Source organism: Lucilia sericata, unplaced genomic scaffold, assembly GCF_015586225.1.
Source record: "Lucilia sericata isolate MDLA Ls3-8-SP2 unplaced genomic scaffold, ASM1558622v1 Contig001001F_arrow, whole genome shotgun sequence".
Lineage (NCBI taxonomy): Eukaryota > Metazoa > Arthropoda > Insecta > Diptera > Calliphoridae > Lucilia > Lucilia sericata.
The window spans coordinates 27325-43782 of record NW_023994983.1 but is presented as its reverse complement, the minus strand read 5'-3'; positions in this window follow the sequence as shown (position 1 = coordinate 43782).

The following is a 16458-nucleotide window of genomic DNA, read 5'->3' as shown; positions in this document are numbered from 1 at the left end:
CAAGAGGGGGAAAAAAACTCAACGTCTAACAACACTTGTACACCAAAAACGCACACACCTTTACCCAATGATCGTTTCTTCTCTTCCTCTTTACAATACAAAAACTCCAATACAATTCGATTCAATTCAATTCGTTTGAATTGGTTTTTGTCTTGTGCATTGTTTAGTGAATGCTTATGGTTTCAATTCAATACAGTTTCTTCATTTCTTTTCTTTATTTTGTTTCTCTTTTTTTGTATTTTTCTTTTTTTTTTTTTTTTGCTTTGACTGTGGGTCTATTTTGAGGCACTTGAGCCATAGAATGACAGAAATTAGTGAAATTTATTATTGATATCCACTTAAAATTTATTGAGCTCATAACAAAAGCCTTAAAAATGTAGTACAATGTATTACAATAATAATAACAACAACAACAATGACATTAACAAAAAAAATCTTTAATACTAAAATCGAATCAAATACAAGTTAAATTCATCTAAAGAAAAGAAAGACGTTAAGAAAGAAAGGGTCTTTTTGCTGTGTGTTTTTGTTTGTATTTTTAATATGTTGTAATCATTGTAACTGCTGTTGTTGTTATTGTTGTTGTTGAGTTTATATCTCGAAATAAATCTAGGTGTAGTCAAACTAACAGCAGCAGCTGTTTATACCTTGGTGTCTGTCTCTGTGTGTAGGTGCTGATGCTGGTTGCTGTTTCATATGTATGATTTTTTATTGTAAAATGATTTGAAAAGAATGTTAATACTTGAGCAAGAATAATAGCAACCCATCAAGAAAGTTATTTACAGATGTGGTCAAGTCAACATGTTAATTATGCGGGATGATCTAGGAAGTATGGTTCCAGGAAAATATTAAAAATTAAATTCCCCGGCGTTACTGACAGATTTATCTGACAGCACAAATGTTTGAACCTAAAACTAACTAACTAACTAACTAACTAACTAACTAACTAACTAACTAACTAACTAACTAACTAACTAACTACTACTAACTAACTAACTAACTAACTACTAACTAACTAACTAACTAACTAACTACTAACTAACTAACTAACTAACGACTAACTAACTAACTAACTAACTAACTAACTAACTAACTAACTACTAACTAACTAACTAACTAACTAACTAACTAACTAACTAACTAACTAACTAACTAACTAACTAACTACTAACTAACTAACTAACTAACTAACTAACTAACTAACTAACTAACTAACTAACTAACTAACTAACTAACTAACTAACTAACTAACTAACTAACTAACTAACTAACTAACTAACTAACTAACTAACTAACTACTAACTAACTAACTAACTAACTAACTAACTAACTAACTAACTAACTAACTAAGTAACTAAGTACTAACTAACTAACTAACTAACTAACTAACTAACTAACTAACTAACTAACTAACTAACTAACTAACTAACTAACTAACTAACTAACTACTAACTAACTAACTAACTAACTAACTACTACTAACTACTAACTAACTAACTAACTAACTAACTAACTAACTAACTAACTAACTAACTACTAACTAACTAACTACTAACTAACTACTACTAACTAACTAACTACTAACTACTAACTAACTACTAACTACTAACTAACTACTAACTAACTAAACTACTACGACTAACTAACTTAACTAACGAACTAACTAACGAACTAACTAACTAACTAACTAATAAACTAACTAACTAACTAAACCTAACTAATACTAACTAACTAACGAACTAAACTAAACTAACTAACTAACTAACTAACTAACTAACTAAAACTAACTAACTACTAACTAACTAACTAACTAACTAACTAACTAACTAACTAACTAACTAACTAACTAACTCCTACTAACTAACTAGACTAACTAACTAACTAACTAACCTAACTAACTAACTAACTAACTAACTAACTAACTAACTAACTAACTAACTACTAACTACTAACTCCTTAACTAACTAACTACTAACTAACTAACGAACTAACGAACTAACAACTAACTAACTAACTAACTAACTAACTAACTAACACTACTAAACTACTAACTAACTAACTAACTAACTAACTAACTAACTAACTACTAACTAACTAACTAACTAACTAAAACTAACTAACTAAACTAACTAACTAACTAACTAACTAACTAACTAACTAACTAACTAACTAACTAACTAACGAACTAACTACTACAACTAACTAACTACACTAACTAAACTAGGACTATTTTTTGGTACTTTTTCGTTCTTTAACTGGTACTTTTTATGTTTTCTAATATTGACACTAAAACAAGAAATTAAGCTGGTACAGCCCGGATTAAATGAGAATAAGAGGAGACTTTTTGGTACTTTTCTATTCTTTATAAGGTACTTCTTATACATTGAACCTATGAACTTAAATAGTCTTCATTGATTGAAAATCAATAGGAAACGTACTTCTTAAGTTTTCTGCAATCATGATCCTAGAAACGATTATATATACATATATGTATTTCATAACATTGAACCTGGAAGCGCAAAATTAAACATACTGACTGAATGATAATTTATAAAAGTGGACTTTCTGGTACTTTTTTGTCATTCAAATGTTAAGTTTTTGATTTTCCGAATCTAGGACCATAAATTGGATCCTGATGAATGAAATTAAAATAAGTACATTGTAAAATACTTGACCCAAATACGGTTCGTTCTTAACCGATCCATACTTGAGACGAGTATTTTGTATTACCGTACTTCTGAAACTGATCCGTTTAGATTTGAGTTCGGATGGTATTTAACATTTTACCAGAAATGTATGTGGTATTAAAATTTATACTACCACACACATTAATTTAAGCGTGAAACCAACTGCTATAAACCTAACCCCAACTGTCCATACTAATTTGAACATTGATCTATGGTTTTTGATAAACAGGTCATATAAACGCCTTGGTTTTTTTTTTATTATTATTTTTAATGTTGTTGTCTTTTTGATGCGTCTTTGTGTGTTTTTATTGTATTTGATGCACTTTATATTGTAATAAATTCCCAGATGCATTTAAAAGTTGAAGTTGAAGGTGTTTTTTCTGTGTCTTTTTAAAATGCATTTTTAGTTGGGCTTTTGTTGGTTTCTTTTTTTTAATATCATTTTTATATGTGGAGTTTTTTTTTTTGTCATCGGAGGTGGTAAAGGTGGTTGTTGTTGTTGTTGGTGTATAAATTACAAACGCATTGATTATTGTTTTTTATAGTTTGTTGTACATTTAGTGACTGTCTTTGTTTTCTTCTATAGAATCTAAGAAAGAGTCTGTGTGTGTGTGTTTTTTAATGATAAAATAATAAAACGCACAACAGGCTGCTGCAGTTTCTACATGATCATCATCATCACCAACTGTATCAATATATTTATTACAGGGTTTTTGTTTTAGAATCATCATCATTATTATCATTAGTTTGATCAAAACCTCATTATGATGATCGTAGAGTTTTTATTTGAATTTGGTACCAGCATCTTTTAAAAGTTCTTCAATATTTTTTAGGTCTATAAGAGCAGTTAAAATGACATGCCACGCCACCCAAGCTATTTGGGCGTTCTAGTTTCTTTTTCTTTCATGGTTATTGTTAATATTGTTGTTGTTGCATACATACATATGCATCTATGTACGAATATATGCATTTTTATCTTATTACATTATTTAATTGCCGCTTGTCGTGCTGGGCCTAAACATTTTTTAACGCGTTTCGTTTGTTACGATTTGTTGCACTGTGGTACTGGTAATGGTTGGCTTTGCACCAGAGTGTGTCTTCTCTAGTGGCTTGTTTCCTTTTGTCTTTTTGAAGTTTTTCTCAGAAATATTATATTCAACACACAATAACATGGCATAACATTACGAGTGTAACACTACCAATTTACTTAACACCATCGAGCATCAACATCAACCAACATATGATACGTGGTGGTACCGCTGACGATGATGATGATGATAATGCTGATTCTGATATTGATGTTATTCCGCTGCAGATATAATCGTAGTGTGTTGTGCCTCGTGGAACAATTGAGTCATTTAATGCTATAAAATTTCTATTTTAAGTGCATAAATGTTAATTTTCTTCTTCGTTTTTATTTTTTTAATTTTTATTATTTTAGCCACACTTTTGTTAGAAGTGCTTGTCTTGTCGGCTTTTTCTTTTCCCTTTTTTAGTTGGAATTATGATTTTTGTATAATTTTCGGTTTTTAAACTTAAATGGCTAAATTGAAAATGGTAGTGAAAAAAATTATCATTTCTATTGATTTGTCGTGAGGCCACAAAATGACAATGTCGTTGTAATTTTGGGGGTTTTTAATTATTAAGTTCAATAGTTTTTATAGGTCTTTTGTTAGTCAATATTTGAAGTGCTTTTTTTCTTTTTAATTTCTTAATCAAAACGTTTTACACTTTTAGTGGGAACCGTAATTTCATATTTGTTTATTCGAATACAAAATTTAGTTACAATCGAATATTTGGTTTAGTAAAGATTACTGTTTTTATTTTTCTTTTAAAAATATAAATTTTTGATGAATCTACAATTTATGCTAATCTCGTAGCTAAACTGAACTAGAACTGAACTAGAACTGAACTAGAACTGAACTAGAACTGAACTAGAACTGAACTAGAAATGAACTAGAACTGAACTAGAACTGAACTAAACTGAACTAGAAATGAACTAGAACTGAACTAGAACTGAACTAGAACTGAACTAGAACTGAACTAGAACTGAACTAGAACTGAACTAGAACTGAACTAGAACTGAACTAGAACTGAACTAGAACTGAACTAGAACTGAACTAGAACTGAACTAGAACTGAACTAGAACTGAACTAGAACTGAACTAGAACTGAACTAGAACTGAACTAGAACTGAACTAGAACTGAACTAGAACTGAACTAGAACTGAACTAGAACTGAACTAGAACTGAACTAGAACTGAACTAGAACTGAACTAGAACTGAACTAGAACTGAACTAGAACTGAACTAGAACTGAACTAGAACTGAACTAGAACTGAACTAGAACTGAACTAGAACTGCTAAACTGAACTAGAACTGAACTAGAACTGAACTAGAACTGAACTAGAACTGAACTAGAACTGAACTAGAACTGAACTAGAACTGAACTAGAACTGAACTAGAACTGAACTAGAACTGAACTAGAACTGAACTAGAACTGAACTAGAACTGAACTAGAACTGAACTAGAACTGAACTAGAACTGAACTAGAACTGAACTAGAACTGAACTAGAACTGAACTAGAACTGAACTAGAACTGAACTAGAACTGAACTAGAACTGAACTAGAACTGAACTAGAACTGAACTAGAACTGAACTAGAACTGAACTAGAACTGAACTAGAACTGAACTAGAACTGAACTAGAACTGAACTAGAACTGAACTAGAACTAAACTAGAACTGAACTAGAACTGAACTAGAATGAACTAGAACTGAACTAGAACTGAACTAGAACTGAACTAGAACTGAACTAGAACTGAACTAGAACTGAACTAGAACTGAACTAGAACTGAACTAGAACTGAACTAGAACTGAACTAGAACTGAACTAGAACTGAACTAGAACTGAACTAGAACTGAACTAGAAACTGAACTAGAACTGAACTAGAACTGAACTAGAACTGAACTAGAACTGAACTAGAACTGAACTAGAACTGAACTAGAACTGAACTAGAACTGAACTAGAACTGAACTAGAACTGAACTAGAACTGAACTAGACTGAACAGAACTGAACTAGAACTGAACTAGAACTGAACTAGAACTGAACTAGAACTGAACTAGAACTGAATTAGAACTGAACTAGAACTGAACTAGAACTGAACTAGAACTGAACTAGAACTGAACTAGAACTGAACTAGAACTGAGCTAGAACTGAACTAGAACTGAACTAGAACTGAACTAGAACTGAATTAGAACTGAACTAGAACTGAACTAGAACTGAACTAGAACTGAACTAGAACTGAACTAGACTGAACTAGAACTGAACTAGAACTGAACTAGAACTGAACTAGATCTGAACTAGAACTGAACTTGAACTGAACTAGAACTGCACTAGAACTGAACTAGAACTGAACTAGAACTGAACGCTAAATTTAAGAAAAAAATATTACGAAAGGTTTTCGTACTTTCGTAAAAATAGAAAAGGGTTTTATTAAGTAATATTTCGTATTGTACACGAAATTTTTGTAAATATTACGAAAATATAAATTACGAAAATTTTTTTCGTAAAGTTGACCATGGATTATTTTCAGTGTACAGTAATTCTACATTTCTAAATAATATTTTATCACTAATTTGTTTCCCCTCAAACACTTAAGTGACAAAAATTCTCATGCAGCTGGCTTTTTTAGCGTGTTTAAATTGGAATAAAGAAGGTGTTAAAAATGTGGTTTCGACTGTCATTAAATGTTTCAATTTTAAAATAGAGTTTTTTTACGTATTCCTTGAGGTTGTGATCACACATGTATTATTTATATTCTCTGTTAATTACACGCTTTTGTTTTTTTTCTCTTTTATTTTATTTAATTACACCTGTCCATTTTTATACCCTACACCACTTTAGTGGGGAGGGTATATTGGATTTGTGCTGATGTTGTAACATTAAAGTATACCAATCGGCTTAGAATCGTTTTCTGAGTCGATTAAGCTATGTCCGTCCGTCCGTCCGTCCGTCCGTCTGGCTGGCTGCCCATGTAAACCTTGTGCGCAAGGTATAGGTAGCAATTTTCAAGATAATTGGATGAAATTTGGCACGCACGTTTTATTTGAAGCCTATTGAAAATGGTTAAAATCGGTCCATTATTTCACCTAGCCCCCATAGAACAGAACCCCCAAAAAGGGCTTCTGAGCTCATGATTATGTTAAATATACAGATATATCGATAAAATACGGCACAACTAATTTTTATAGAAGTCTTGATGACCCTGCCAAATTTCATAAAGATCGGGCCCCCATTTGACCCTAGCTCCCATACAAAGTCCCCTTCAGAAAATTACTTGAATGTCCCAAATTAACTTATAAACACAAATATCGCGATGAAATTCAGCACAATAAAATATTAAGTAAATATAAATATAAGGAAAAATTTTACCGGGCTTGGTCCATATTTGCCCCTAGCCCCCATATAAAGCCTTTTTCAGAAAATTAGTTTTTCATCCATAAATTGCTTAAATGTATCGGAACAAGGGAATATTGAAGATAAATGCTTTATTATGCAAAATAAATCACATTTAATATTCATAACTGGTGTAGGGTATCATATGGTCGGCCACGCCCGACTATACTTTCTTACTTGTTTTTTAATATTTTTGTAATATTTTTCACATGCAGCCATTATGATGTGGCTCCCCTTAAGGGTTCGTTTTGTTTTTTTTGAAGATTTTATAATTCCAGAGTTTGACACGTGTTTAAGTATTGGTAAGAAACTTAACTAAGGCTAAGAGTTTAGAGTAGTGGAGTAGAAAATGAAAGAAGAAAGAGCCCTTTAATTAAACAGTGGCCTAAAATATGCAAAAATTAACGTAAGTCATATCTCATTTAGAAAAGGAGTTATGTTTTTATTTTTTTTTAGCATGTTTGGTTAGTTTTTTCCACCATGAACCTTTAGCAATCATAATATTTTGCATATTTTGAATTGTGTGTAGAGTTGTTTTTTCAAATACAAGTTTGTAAGCATGCTCTTAGCGATAACGCCCTACTTTCAACGCGTTTTTGCGGTTGTTTTTCATTTCAAAATAAAATGCTTAAAGTACAAAGAAAAAATTCACAAAAAAACGCATGTTAGTAAAAATACAGTTTGTGTGGCTTTAAGCGTTTTTAGTTGGTTTTTGTGTTTTTTGGTAGTAAACGGCTAGATGGTCAGACGGACAGACGGACACATGGATGGACGGACTTAAGTCTGAAGAAATGATTGGACATTGGGTTGGTAGGTTTTTCATTTAATCATATTTAGGGTTTTTTTTATTATTCCATTCACTACATTTTGGAAGCAGCAGCATATCGGGCGGGGTGTAACCATTTAAGCAGCTACTTCAACTGGACACCGCTTAAAGGTAATAATTTCATAAACCGCCACAATATCTCATTTGAATATTTTTGATTCATGGCTTTTAGGCTGATGCTGATATGGTTGCTGTTCGCTGATGTTAAGGCTGGTGTAGCTGCACAGATAATATTAATAAAGCAAAGCTTTGTAGTCCACAAAAAAAATCTCATTTAAAATCGATCAATGTGTTTTTGTTCTCTTAATAATTTTTGTTATAAAACCATAAAGGCCGGGTTAATATGTATGTATCCTCTGCTTGTTGGTAGACAAATAATAATAATCTTAAGGATATGGTAATGAAGTTGAGAACTTGCAGCAGCTCTACCGCGCGCCTGCCTGTTCAAGGTAACACACCAGCCCGCCTGCCATATGGAAGTATACCAACAGAATTGAAACCTACAGATTGTTTTTTTTTTATTTTTTCCTTAAACATGGTTTTAGGTTAATTTTCTTTTAAAACTTAAATATTGCAATAAATGACTAGTAGGTTAACTGGTCGGTTGCTTGGTTCAGTTGTCCAGTTGGCCAAGTGTTTGTTTGTTGTTGGCTAGTTTTGGAATTGTAGTTTCATTCTTATATATATGTATTTTTTGCAAAGGTTTCGGCATACCCGTCCATCAAGCCCAACAGACAAGAGAGAAATTAGTAAAACTCATTTTGGTTTTAGCCTCCGGACTTAAACTTAATTCGGAAGCACAGCAGGAGGTTCTAAGTAAATAATGTGTTTGTGTTCTTAACGCAATCTACAGCATTTAATTTGCATTTTATTGCTGATTGCTGTTGTTGTTGTTGTTGCTGTAGTTGTTTGTATTCATTTTGGTACGTGTTGATCTAAAGTGTATCCCAATGAGTTTGTTGTTTTGGTTTTTTTCCCTCACATATGCTTGACTTTTTAATACATTTGTTGTTCTGTCCGTCCTTTAAAGCGTATTTTTCTCGTTGGCGTTTTCTTGTGAAATATACAAATTTTTTTCATGTTTTGTTGCAGTTGTTGTTATTTTGCAAATTAACATGGAAATGTATAAATGATTTAAATGATCACCTTAAATAAAATAACAAGCATATCATTTTATAATCAACTTTTTTTTGTGGCCTTTTTTTGTGATTATTCTTATTTTTATTTGAATTTTTTCGTTTATGATTTTGAGTTTATATTTAAACTTTTAGCAAGAACTCATTTTCAAATTAGTTGCCCTTTCAATTAAGTATATTAATTATAAATATGGTTGTTATTATTGGAAATTTTCAATATAAGGGATTAACAATAGGAAGTAATATTTTTTCAAAATTTTCGGACGGTTTATAAGGAGATACTATAAACATTTGAAGCTTAAATTCTTAGAGACATTGTAAATGAACTGAACTTACCTAGAGACGACTTTTGGTGATTCTACAATTATAATAATTTATAGTTCAAGCTCAGTTCAGTTCTAGTTCAGTTCTAGTTCTAGTTCAGTTCTAGTTCAGTTCTAGTTCAGTTGTTCAGTTCTAGTTCAGTTCTAGTTCAGTTAGTTCAGTTCTAGTTCAGTTCTAGTTCAGTTCTAGTTCAGTTCTAGTTCAGTTCTAGTTCAGTTCTAGTTCAGTTCTAGTTCAGTTCTAGTTCAGTTCTAGTTCAGTTCTAGTTCAGTTCTAGTTCAGTTCTAGTTCAGTTCTAGTTCAGTTCTAGTTCAGTTCTAGTTCAGTTCTAGTTCAATTCTAGTTCTAGTTCAGTTCTAGTCAGTTCTAGTTCAGTTCTAGTTCAGTTCTAGTTCAGTTCTAGTTCAGTTCTAGTTCAGTTCTAGTTCAGTTCTAGTTCAGTTCTAGTTCAGTTCTAGTTCAGTTCTAGTTCAGTTCTAGTTCAGTTCTAGTTCAGTTCTAGTTCAGTTCTAGTTCAGTTCTAGTTCAGTTCTAGTTCAGTTCTAGTTCAGTTCTAGTTCAGTTCTAGTTCAGTTCTAGTTCAGTTCTAGTTCAGTTCTCTTTCAGTTCTAGTTCAGTTCTAGTTCAGTTCGTTCAGTTCTAGTTCAGTTCTAGTTCAGTTCTAGTTCAGTTCTAGTTCAGTTCTAGTTCAGTTCTAGTTCAGTTCTAGTTCAGTTCTAGTTCAGTTCTAGTTCAGTTCTAGTTCAGTTCTAGTTCAGTTCTGTTCAGTTCTAGTTCAGTTCTAGTTCAGTTCTAGTTCAGTTCTAGTTCAGTTCTAGTTCAGTTCTAGTTCAGTTCTAGTTCAGTTCTAGTTCAGTTCTAGTTCAGTTCTAGTTCAGTTCTAGTTCAGTTCTAGTTCAGTTCTAGTTCAGTTCTAGTTCAGTTCTAGTTCAGTTCTAGTTCAGTTCTAGTTCAGTTCTAGTTCAGTTCTAGTTCAGTTCTAGTTCAGTTCTAGTTCAGTTCTAGTTCAGTTCTAGTTCAGTTCTAGTTCAGTTCTAGTTCTCTAGTTCAGTTCTAGTTCAGTTCTAGTTCAGTTCTAGTTCAGTTCTAGTTCAGTTCTAGTTCAGTTCTAGTTCAGTTCTAGTTCAGTTCTAGTTCAGTTCTAGTTCAGTTCTAGTTCAGTTCTAGTTCAGTTCTAGTTCAGTTCTAGTTCAGTTCTAGTTCAGTTTTAGTTCAGTTCTAGTTCAGTTCTAGTTCAGTTCTAGTTCAGTTCTAGTTCAGTTCTAGTTCAGTTCTAGTTCAGTTCTAGTTCAGTTCTAGTTCAGTTCTAGTTCAGTTCTAGTTCAGTTCTAGTTCAGTTCTAGTTCAGTTCTAGTTCAGTTCTAGTTCAGTTCTAGTTCAGTTCTAGTTCAGTTCTAGTTCAGTTCTAGTTCAGTTCTAGTTCAGTTCTAGTTCAGTTCTAGTTCAGTTCTAGTTCTTTAGTTCAGTTCTAGTTCAGTTCTAGTTCAGTTTCAGTTCAGTTCTAGTTCAGTTCTAGTTCAGTTCTAGTTCAGTTCTAGTTCAGTTCTAGTTGTTCAGTTCTAGTTCAGTTCTAGTTCAGTTCTAGTTCAGTTCTAGTTCAGTTCTAGTTCAGTTCTAGTTCAGTTCTAGTTCAGTTCTAGTTCAGTTCTAGTTCAGTTCTAGTTCAGTTCTAGTTCAATTCTAGTTCTAGTTCAGTTCTAGATCAGTTCTAGTTCAGTTCTAGTTCAGTTCTAGTTCAGTTCTAGTTCAGTTCTAGTTCAGTTCTAGTTCAGTTCTAGTTCAGTTCTAGTTCAGTTCTAGTTCAGTTCTAGTTCAGTTCTAGTTCAGTTCTAGTTCAGTTCTAGTTCAGTTCTAGTTCAGTTCTAGTTCAGTCTAGTTCAGTTCTAGTTCAGTTCTAGTTCAGTTCTAGTTCAGTTCTAGTTCAGTTCTAGTTCAGTTCTAGTTCAGTTCTAGTTCAGTTCTAAGTAAATAATGTCCTTTAAAGCGTCTAGTTCAGTTCTAGTTCAGTTCTAGTTCAGTTCTAGTTCAGTTCTAGTTCAGTTCTAGTTCAGTTCTAGTTCAGTTCTAGTTCAGTTCTAGTTCAGTTCTAGTTCAGTTCTAGTTCAGTTCTAGTTCAGTTCTAGTTCAGTTCTAGTTCAGTTCTAGTTCAGTTCTAGTTCTAGTTCAGTTCTAGTTCAGTTATAGTTCAGTACTAGTTCAGGTCTAATACAGTTCTAAATTGTTCGAACCTTTTATCATCGTAAACAGTTACGATTCCATTGCGATATTTTTAAAACTGGCGTAATGTCTATGGACATTCCTTCCAAAATCAATGTAAAGGTTATTTTCTTTTAAAACGTGAACCCTTAACTAATAGTTAACCTAATTTCAAAAAGCAAAAAAAAACTTAAGGAATGTAAATTATGGGAAATATAATCGTAGATGTTGTTTCAACAAAAAAGTTCCCAACAGTTATTTGACTTACTTGCAACACTCTGCAACACTACAATAAAATAATTAAAAAACAAAAAAACATTATACTGAAAAGAAAACAATGCAAATTGCTCATGAAAAGCAAAAAAAAAAAACATAAAGACTGAATTAAAACTCAATAAATGAAGAAAAAAAAACTGAAATTTTTTAATACAAAACACACACATATACACACTCAAACAGTGACAGGGACATTCAGATAAATGATTGTAATATTAAAAAATAAAATGTACTTTATATTTGCAAACGTATGTTTGTATGAATGTAAGTATGTAGCTATAGTAGTGAGTATCTGTGTATTTGAAAGAGGGTATCTGTTGCATCTGCCAATTTATCGACGTGCGCGCATTATAAAAACATATGTTCATACAGCGGACAATAACAGAGGAGTAGTGAGTGAACAAACATTACCATCTAAAGGTTCCATTCAACCGACTTGACCAAACCAATCGAGCGAGCAACCAACCGGCAACAGTAACAAACATCACAATCACTGACCATCAATTCAACTTTAACCACTTAAACGGCTAAGAAATTGTTTGTTTGGATGGATATGAATAGGGATATGCATATGTATGTAAGTATGTACGTTTGTTTGTTATATGTAGATACCAGTATAAGTATGAGCTTTGAATTGAAGTTGACGACTCTTGAATGAATGCTGCAATTTAATGTTGTTGCTGCAGCAGCTTTTCTTACTTTTCATTTGATTTTTTTTTTTGTATGATTTCTTTTACTGTGATTGAACTAATGACGAAAGACAGACAGTTGAATACTTTTTGGACAAATAGATGGATGGATGAATGGATTGAATGTTTTTTTTTTCGGGGACAGACAGACGTGGGAAACAAAAGTATTTCAATTTCGCAGTCATTGCTTAATAACAAAAACTCTATACAACAACGGTGTGTTGCTACAAAACAAAACAAATTAAGACTAATTCAAACTCCCGATAAAATTGTTTACGAAAATAAAAGAGTTTTGATTCGAGCAACAACAAAATAACAATTTAAATTTAGCATGAAAACATTTTAAAATTTCATTTTTACATTTTAGTTAAACAAAATACCAAAAATTGGGGGAGCATTTAGATTTAAATGTTTGGGTTTGTTTGTATCTTGTATGCATCTTAAATCGAGACATATGTTTCGATATGTTCGACTAAAGTCAAGTATTGAAGTATGTTTGAGTGTTTGGTTATTGGAATGTGTTGCAAATATTTTTTGGTGAGAATTTTTATGGGAAACAAAAATGAATGAAGTTTAAAGGTTTTTTTAGAAAGTTATATATAATATTTTTCCTATATTCCTATATTACCGTCTCAATAACATTTTTAAATTAAATCATTAGCAAAGGGTTATTAGTAGTTATGTTTTCACCGATTTGCTCTTACTTTATGCTTTAATATAGGTTTTCCGAAGATTCTCTTTACTAATCGAACTGTTATACTTAGACAAGACCTTAGGTTATTGAGATCTTGTCCCATTTTACTTGAAAACGTACAATTCATCTTTAAAAGTCCCAACAAGTTTAGCGGCTTTAAACCATCATAGGAAGAATAGTCTCGATGTCGCCACCTGGTTGGAACAAACCAGATATAGGAACACCAACAATTTTGTCGAGATTCCTTTCGTGTATGTCGCATAATGGCGTTTGCCAATCCGTCCACTATGGTACTCCGAGGTATATTTGCATGAACAGGTACCCAGAAGAGTTCTTGGTTCGAGCGGTTTGCCATATTCTTAAGGAACTCCCCAAATTTGTAAACCAGTCAAGATGTCGTGTATACAGTAGATCTCCTACCGAGAATTTAGAAAAACAAATTTGTATAAATACTTTATGAAACAGTTTTTCATCATAGCTGTGTAGAAATGCCGCTGAATAGTGGGCGTAAAAAGGATCGTGGCGAAACAGGTTTTGAAATTCTTGAATGTGTTAATTAAAAATTTTGTTTTATTACTACATATTTTAGCTTACGACTAAGCCATATCACCTGACATAATCTATAAGAGGAAATGTACATGGGACAGTTTGCTTTCTAAGCATTTTTCTAAAACCAATCATGGAGCTCTTTCTTAGATCTCATGAAATTGTAAGCACCTATTATTACTTCTTTAAGGGCTAATGTCAATTCGCAATACAATGTATTGTAAAACATTTTTCTTGAAATTTTTATTTACATTAAATGACATAAAATTATATTCACTGTCCTCTTACTCTTACTATAATTTTCATTTTCAAAATATTTATGACTTACGTGGGCCCATTTAAAATTAAGAAATTAGCCAAGTTTACTTGGTTATGTACATAAATAATTTTTTTAAATTTCTATTCTATATCGGTATTAGAAAATAATAACTAGTTCGAAAAAATTGCTTGAACCTATTCCGAAAATCCCACTGACGTTGACAAATATTGTGTTAATAAGGTTATTGTGATGAAATAAGATGTAAAAATTTACAAAAACCTTTAAGGGCCTGCACACTATATGATGTTGATCTCATATTCCAAAGTTCAATTTAGTAGTCAAAAATCTTGAAATCGTAAATTTTTGTAAAAAAATTTTAAACGTTTTTGGGTAGGGAAAATTTTCGGTTGATAGAGCTGTCCCTATTTTGATAATGACTTCATATGATCGTTGTCGAATCATTGTCCCTACATTTTAGCAATTGTGTATAACTTTTTAGTGTATGAATGATTTTTTTATAGAAAAAATTGTGTATAACAGATTTTTATACGAAAAAATTTGTGTATAACACATTTCTCTACTTCCAAACTTGTGTATAACACTTCTTTCTATAGAAAAATTTATGTATAACACTTTTTTCAATAGAAAAATTTGGGTATAAAACATTTTTCTGTAAAAAGTTTATGTATAACACTACTTTTATAGAAAATGTATGTATAACACTTTTTTCTATTGAAAATTTTTTGTATAACACTTTTTTATAGAAAAATTTATTTATAGCACTTTGTTTTTCTATAGAAAAATTGGTATAAAACATTCTTTATAGGAATATTCATGTATAACACTTTTTTCTATAGAAAAATTTATTTATAACACCTTTTTTCTATTGAAAAATTCGTGTATAACACCTTTTTCTATTAAAAAAATTGCTTATGACTCTTTTATCTATAGAAAGATTTATATATAACACTTTTATCTATAGAAAAATATATGTATAACACTTTTTCTATAGAAACATTTGTGTATAACTCTTTTTTCTATAGAAAAATTAGTGTATTAAACTTTTTGCTATAGGATAATGCGTGTATAACACATTTATCTATAGAAAAAAATATGTATAACACTTATTTCTATAGAAAAACTTATGTATACCACTTTTTCTATAGAAACATTTGTGAAAATATCTGTATAAAACTTTTGCAACATATTTTTGTATACAAATTTGTGTAAATAGATTTTTCTATAGTTGTGATTAACAGATTTCTCTGTAGAAAAAAATGTGTATAACAGATTTTTCTTCAGAAAAATTTTTGTATAACAATTTTTTCTATAAAAAGATTGTGTATAACACTTTTTTTCCATAGAAAAGCGTTTGTATAACACATTTATTCTATAGACACATTTATGTATAACACTTTTATCTATAGAAAAATTATGTATTTCTATACAAAAATTTATGTATTAATCTTTTTCTATAGAAACATTTGTGAAAATGTCTGTATAACACTTTTGCAACATATTTTTGTATAAAAATTTGTGTAAATAGATTTTTCTATAGAAATAATAGATTCTTCTCTAGAAACGTTGTGATTAACAGATTTCTCTGTAGAAAAAAATGTGTATAATAGAATTTTCTTCAGAAAAATTTTTGTATAACAACTTTTTCTATAAAAAGATTGAGTATAACACTTTTTTCTATAAAAATATTGCGTATAACACTTTTTTCTATAGAAAAGGTTATGTTTAACACTTTTTTCCATAGAAAAGCTTTTGTATAACACTTTTATTCTATAGACAAATTTGTGTATTACAGATTTGTTTAGAAAAATGTTGCGTGTATAACACTTTCTATAGAACAATTTGTGTATAACATTTATTTATCTAAAAAGATTTGTGTACAACACATTTTTCTATTGAAAATATTATGTATAACACATTTTTCTTGAAAAGAATTTTGGTATAAAACATTTTTGTTTAAATATCTTTTGTCATTTAAAATTTTTATCAAACTCCCTACTTAACAATTACATATTACTACCAATACGAGAAAACCAACAACAACAACAACTAGAACGTAGTAAGAATTAAATTTTTCAATAAATTTGAAATCATATTTCATGAAAATTGAATTATGTTCGTACAAAACAATTTCAACTTGCCATTACACATCCGCTGAAAAGAGTCGCGCAATGTAAAACTAAAAAAAACTAAATTGATGCAATTGCACAGGATTTGTAAAAGATTTTCTTCTTCATATTCTAAACCACCACATTGGTTGGCTGGTTGGTGGAGCGGCATCCATCAAAAGCGTCGTCTGTCGCAGACGTCTCTGTAGCCGGAGTTAGTAGACTACAACCAAAAGAAAACTCGTA